Raw genomic sequence first — 6,627 nt, 5'->3', positions numbered from 1 at the left:
CGGAGCCCGCAGGTCCCTCTGGAAACAGAAACTCCTCATTACTGTCCTGCTCGAGGGCTTGCTGCTCTTCAGGCTACGAGTCAGCTGTCTTCCCTCTCCACAAGGCGTTGCGTGGACAGCAAGGCCAGGGAAGCCCGTGGGGCGTGCGTGCATCCGCCCCCGTTTCTGTTTTATCCCCGCAGGCCAGTTGTGCCAGCAGCGTGGGTGCTGGCAAGGAACTGAAGTTCCCAGGTGGGGTTCAGGAAGCTGTGGCGTGGCCACGGGGGACAAGCGGGCACCCTCCAGCGAAGCCCATAAGTGTTGCCGAAGCTCCCTGCCAGAGCCTTGGGCCACTTACTTACCCACAGGTGTCCCACGTGCCGTGCGCAGGCCCGCACAGGGCCAGCAGGACGAGGAGGCGGAGCAAATTCATTGCTGCCAGCAACACGTGGCAGCTGCAAGCACGGAGAGCTCGTCGCCACCAGCGCGGCAAACGACGTAGTGCCCGCAGTACTCGCGTTGCCCGCGGTGCCCTTGGTCCCGGGGCTGATGTCACAGAGTCGCTGGTTCCGGGTGCTGGGCGTGGTGGCCTCTCGGGGCAGGGGGGGCAACATGACGGGGTTCCAAGCAGGAGGGGAGGCAGAAGCTGGCATCGGACGCCCCCGACAGTCGCTCCCCCCCCACCCAGCACTGAATGCTGTGCTTGTGGGATGAAGGCGTGCAGGCCCCGTGGCAGGCAGCAGCGCCTGCCTCCGAGCACTGCCTGCTAACAGCTGGCAGGAAAAAACCAAGTGGGGCATCATAGCCTCTTTGGGAAGTTCACTGCCACCCTGCTCCCTGCAGCCGTTTGACAGCAGCTCCTTCCCAAAAAGCATACGCCAGAGAACAGAACTGCTCCAGGCAGTAGGCACATGTCTGGGCATTGAAGAGCCAATCTGGTTATAGCCGCGGCAGGCAAGCAGTGATGTGCAAGCCAACTAAGGCAGGCGTACCCAAGCAGTGTCAGCCTTCTGGCACAAAGCCCCGTGAAACGCAGACGCAGCACAGGCCATCCTGGCTACGTCAGCCACAGCAACAGCCTCTGGCAGGCTTCCTGTCTTTGCTGTCTATGAGTTACGTTGCTGTTCTGGGCCAACACCGACAAGGGCAGTTGTGGCCCCTGGTACGCGTGGCCAAGGACACGCAATTTTAGGCTCTAGCCAGGGAAGGATGCTCCCGCTCTCAGCACCACACGCCATTCTCCATTGTGCTGGTTTTGGCTGGGGTAGCGTTAGTTTTCTTCTTAGTAGCTAGTATGGGGCTGTGTTTTGGATTTGTGCTGGAAACCGTGTTGATAAAGCAGGGATGTTTTAGGTACTGCTAAGCAGTGCTTACACAGAGTCAAGGGCTTTTCTGCTTCTCACACCGCCCCACCAGCGAGTAGGCTGGGGGTGCACAAAAAGTTGGGAGGCGACACAGCTGGGACAACTGACCCCAACTGACCAAAGGGATATTCCATACCATATGACGTCATGCTCAGCATATAAAGCTGGGGGAAGAAGAAGGAAGGGGGGGACGTGCGGGGTGATGGCATTTGTCTTCCCAAGTAGCCGTTACGCGTGATGGAGCCCTGCTTTCCTGGAGATGGCTGAACACCTGCCTGCCGGTGGGAAGTAGTGAACGCATTCCTTGTTTTGCTTTGCTTGCCTGCGCAGCTTTTGCTTCACCTATTGAACTGTCTTTATCTCAAGCCGCGAGTTTTCTCACTTTTACCCTTCCAATTCTCTCCCCCATCCCACCTGGGGGGAGTGAGCGAGTGGCTGGGTGGTGCTTAGTTGCCAGCTGGGGTTAAACCACGACATCCATGGCTTTGGTAAATCCTGTATCAGCCTCATCTCCTCAGTCTACCTTCTAGAGCTGTATGGTGGAGCCTTGGTCCCATGCTGGAGTGCAGGGCAGTCACGGGTGGAAAGCAGGAGCCAGCCCCGTGCGTTGCATTTGCTGAGCGGGGCTAGGTCCCTGGAGGCTAGAGGACATTGGCCGGTCCAGTTCCAGCAGGGCGATGTCGTTCCTCTGCGTGATGTTACTGTAGTGCTCGTGAACCAGTAGCTGCTTGATATTGCACACTTGGGCCTCAGGGCCCAGCTGAGGCAACCGGGTGGCCCCGATCACCACGTGCCACATGGTGATGTGCCGGGAAGGCAGAGGGAGAGAGGGGTCAGAGGGAGCGGAGCCATGTGCTGCAGCAGCCCAGCAGTTCCCTGCCTCCTGCTTCATAATGGAAAGGGGAAAGCAGCCCTAGGGAGGGTGCGAGTGCCCTGGCACGCCTTAGGCACAAGGAATGTCGAGCTGGAGGCTGCTAGAAAGCAGTGGCACATCCCAGCCTTCTCCCAGTGCCTTAAATATTAGCAAGGGAAGTAAGTTCAACTAAAATCCGTGGCTGGATGTCAAACTACTTACCCAGTGGTTGGCACAGACCTTGGGTCTTTCCAGCTCTGTATCTCCTCTTGCTCATGAACTAGTCGAGCTTCAAGCTCAAGAGCAACTTGCCCGCGCAGCCAGTGCTCCCACCAGTAGCTGGCCCTAGACACTTGGTGTCTCCAACCGCTGGGTCCCTGTGACCAGAGTTCCCTTCTGCCATTGCTAGCAGCCAGGCCCCTGGACCCACCCCCCACCCCCCACTGGGTACAGAGTGAGGCCACACAGAAAAGGATTTGGGAGCGCTCTCAGAAAGAAGGTAGGGCGGACTGTGGGGATTAGGCGCTGGGCTGAGTCAAAGAAGCAAACAAGTTGGCTTATGTGCGCCTAGCTCCTTGATTCCCCACCCCCACCCCCTTCCCTCCATTTTCCGTGCTTATACATCCCCCTCATCTTCCTCAACGCCTCTTTCTCTGCCCTTGTCTCCTCCCAAACAAGGGACCTAGCCCCTTGCTTCTTTTTCCCCCCTTGCTCCCAGGTTTGCTACATCTGTGAACGGATTTGGTGTTGCAGGTGCTCTTAGCTAGGTCACCTTGGACTTCCACGCCATTACTGATGGGGTTTCCTGGGTACTGCTGGCCCTGCCAGATTCCTCTCCCCAAAATGAGCCCAACTCTCCCTTCAATTATCTGTGAAGTGGGGCCACCTCTCCCATCAATCCCCCTCAACTACCCGTGAAATCTGGCTCTTCCTCATGGCACTGTAACTCCTGTCAGCTGCTCAGTCTGTTCGCTACGGTCAGCAATTTCTCTTGTCACGCTCAGGAGTTTGGCACAGGCCGTTCAGTGAGCTAAGGCTTACGCCAGGCCCTAGTCGGCAGCTTGTGTGCCTTAATGCACACCCCCAAAGTCGTCTGCATGTCCCATCGTTTTTTCCCTATCCTCGTTCTAGCCACAGTGTGCCAGTCTTCTCCATCTCACGCTGGCTCTGAGCACCCTCCTCTCTGACCAGGCACGGTTTCAGCCCTTTTGAGTGGCTCTTTCCCTTTGCGCCCTACTTGACTGCCTGCGGCCTCGTTTTGCAGGCGCCGGGCGTGGAAGTCCTTGCCTTGCCCGGGAGACTGAAACGGACTGAAGCATGGTTAGCTGTGAAAATTGGCAATTTTATTGGAAGAACTGAGTCAGCTTCAGCCCTTCAGCACTGCCAAGGAAAAGGCGGTGGTACGCTGCCGGCTGCACTGGATCCTGTCCATCCTGCTGCTCAGGCCTTTGTCCCCCTTAGGAACTGCAGGAGCTCCTGCACCCGAGTAAAGAATTGCACCAGCCTCTGGACTGGAAATGGGCAGGGTGTAAACGTGCCCAACTGAGTTGGTATGGGTCTCGGCCTCTGAAAGGGGCTTGAGGTGAAGCCTGGCTGTGGCGTTGGAGTAGCCGATACTGCTGGGCGCAGTCCCATCTGTGCCAGGATCCAGTCGTAAAAGTGCTGCGTGGAGGTGTAGACTCCGGGCCGTCTTGCTCTCGCGCAGCCTTTCCCCCAGCTGGTGACTCCAACGAGCCAGAAGTAGTCTGCATTGTTATCTTGGCAGACGAGAGGACCACCGCTGTCGCCCTGCAGCGGAGGAGAGAGGACAAAGGTGTTGTTGGGTGGCCTCCGTCAGCACTACGGCTGGCTCCTTCTCTCTCACAGCACCTGCCAGAGCTGTGCTCTGCGGCACAGAAAGGCCCCGCTCAGGTGCCGGGGCCTACAGGAGCTTGTGTGGGAGGGGGTGGTGGGCCTGTAAGGTAGGGCTCGCTCTCCTCTCTGCACAGCGATCCTTCTTCACGTGTGGAACGCACATGCTCCAGGCTTGGGATGTGGAGCTGCGTGCTGCCAAGAGCACTGGATGGGCTTTGTGGGCAGAGTCGCAGGCCTCTGGGGCAAGGGGGGCACTGGGCAAGGAGCTGCAGGTGGGGAAGGGGAGGTGAGCCCCAGCAGCGGTGGGGACCCAGCGGTGGGAGGGTGACTTGCCAGGCAAAGCACGCGCTGGGGTCTGCGTGGGACGGTTGTGAGAGGGCTGCCTGTGCTGCTGGGGCTTGACTCGTAGCACGCTCCTACCTGGCAGGTGTCGATGCCACCCTGCGCGTAGCCAGCACACAGGTTGTGGGTGTGGATGGCCCCTCTGTACCACCCGCTGCTGTTACAGAGGTTGACATCAATGAGGCGGACCTTGGCCTCCTGCAGGACATCAGTTGATCCTCCAGCTGCGAGCACAGAGAGGAATTAACACCAGGCAGCTCGTTGCCATTTCTCCTCCCCTGTGTGGGTGAAGCACTTCCCTAGGGCTTGGCTTTGCACCTTGAAGGCACTGTACCAGTGGTCCCCTTGTGCCTCCCTTTGGGGAATGGCTCAGGCCCATCTCTCTAGAGGCATGCGTCCCCGCAGCCTGACTCTGGCTTTCGCCTCTGCTCTCAGGAAGCCCAACCCGTCTCCCCTGCGTGCCAAGCTTGCGCTCAGGACACGAGTACTTTTTGGGAACTCACATCTTGCAGTCGTGGAACCCCAGCCGCTGGCGTAGCAGGTTGTCAGCTCTGACACTCTCAGCGAGGCGTCGGGCACACAGGCAAGCTGGATGGAGTAGCTGCACTGCACAGGCTGGTCCAGTTCCAGCAGGGCGATGTCGTTCCTCTGCGTGATGTTACTGTAGTGCTCGTGAACCAGTAGCCGCTTGATATGGCGCACTTGGGCCTCAGGGCCCAGCTGAGTCAACCGGGTGGCCCCGACCACCACGCGCCACATGGTGATGTGCCTGGAAGGCAGAGGGAGAGAGGGGTCAGAGGGAGCGGAGCCATGTGCTGCAGCAGCCCTGCAGTTCCCTGCCTTCTGCTCCGCAAGGGAGAGAGGCAAGCAGCGCTAGGGAGGGGGCGAGTGCCCTGGCACGCCTTAGGCACAAGGAATGTTGAGCTGGAGGCTGCTAGGAAGCAGTGGCACAAGCCCAGCCTTCTCCTGAGCAGTCTCTCAGCTGGGCTCTGCAGTACCCAGGCACTGGGCGGACTGCAAGGAGACGGGATGGCAGTAGCACGCGGTGCTGCGGACAGGGCACCTGCTAGTGTTGTGGGGATATCCGCGTTCCCTGGTCCTCCCCTTACCTGGCCTCAATGAAGCAGTGGGCTGCTGTGAGGACCCACTGTGGGCTGATGAGGGACCCTCCGCATGTATGCCCCGTGCCTGTTTTCCAGGGATCCTGGATGCTGACGATCCAGGGCCAGGCCCCTGGCTGGGCATCTGTGCCACCCACGACGCGCGACACGCCGTGCTGAGAAGCCATGGGCCGGAGCCCGCAGGTCCCTCTGGAAACAGAAACTCCTCATTACTGTCCTGCTCGAGGGCTTGCTGCTCTTCAGGCTACGAGTCAGCTGTCTTCCCTCTCCACAAGGCGTTGCGTGGACAGCAAGGCCAGGGAAGCCCGTGGGGCGTGCGTGCATCCGCCCCCGTTTCTGTTTTATCCCCGCAGGCCAGTTGTGCCAGCAGCGTGGGTGCTGGCAAGGAACTGAAGTTCCCAGGTGGGGTTCAGGAAGCTGTGGCGTGGCCACGGGGGACAAGCGGGCACCCTCCAGCGAAGCCCATAAGGGTTGCCGAAGCTCCCTGCCAGAGCCTTGGGCCACTTACTTACCCACAGGTGTCCCACGTGCCGTGCGCAGGCCCGCACAGGGCCAGCAGGACGAGGAGGCGGAGCAAATTCATTGCTGCCAGCAACACGTGGCAGCTGCAAGCACGGAGAGCTCGTCGCCACCAGCGCGGCAAACGACGTAGTGCCCGCAGTACTCGCGTTGCCCGCGGTGCCCTTGGTCCCGGGGCTGATGTCACAGAGTCGCTGGTTCCGGGTGCTGGGCGTGGTGGCCTCTCGGGGCAGGGGGGGCAACATGACGGGGTTCCAAGCAGGAGGGGAGGCAGAAGCTGGCATCGGACGCCCCCGACAGTCGCTCCCCCCCCACCCAGCACTGAATGCTGTGCTTGTGGGATGAAGGCGTGCAGGCCCCGTGGCAGGCAGCAGCGCCTGCCTCCGAGCACTGCCTGCTAACAGCTGGCAGGAAAAAACCAAGTGGGGCATCATAGCCTCTTTGGGAAGTTCACTGCCACCCTGCTCCCTGCAGCCGTTTGACAGCAGCTCCTTCCCAAAAAGCATACGCCAGAGAACAGAACTGCTCCAGGCAGTAGGCACATGTCTGGGCATTGAAGAGCCAATCTGGTTATAGCCGCGGCAGGCAAGCAGTG

Source organism: Gavia stellata, unplaced genomic scaffold, assembly GCF_030936135.1.
Source record: "Gavia stellata isolate bGavSte3 unplaced genomic scaffold, bGavSte3.hap2 HAP2_SCAFFOLD_161, whole genome shotgun sequence".
NCBI lineage: Eukaryota > Metazoa > Chordata > Aves > Gaviiformes > Gaviidae > Gavia > Gavia stellata.
This window is presented reverse-complemented; position numbering follows the sequence as displayed.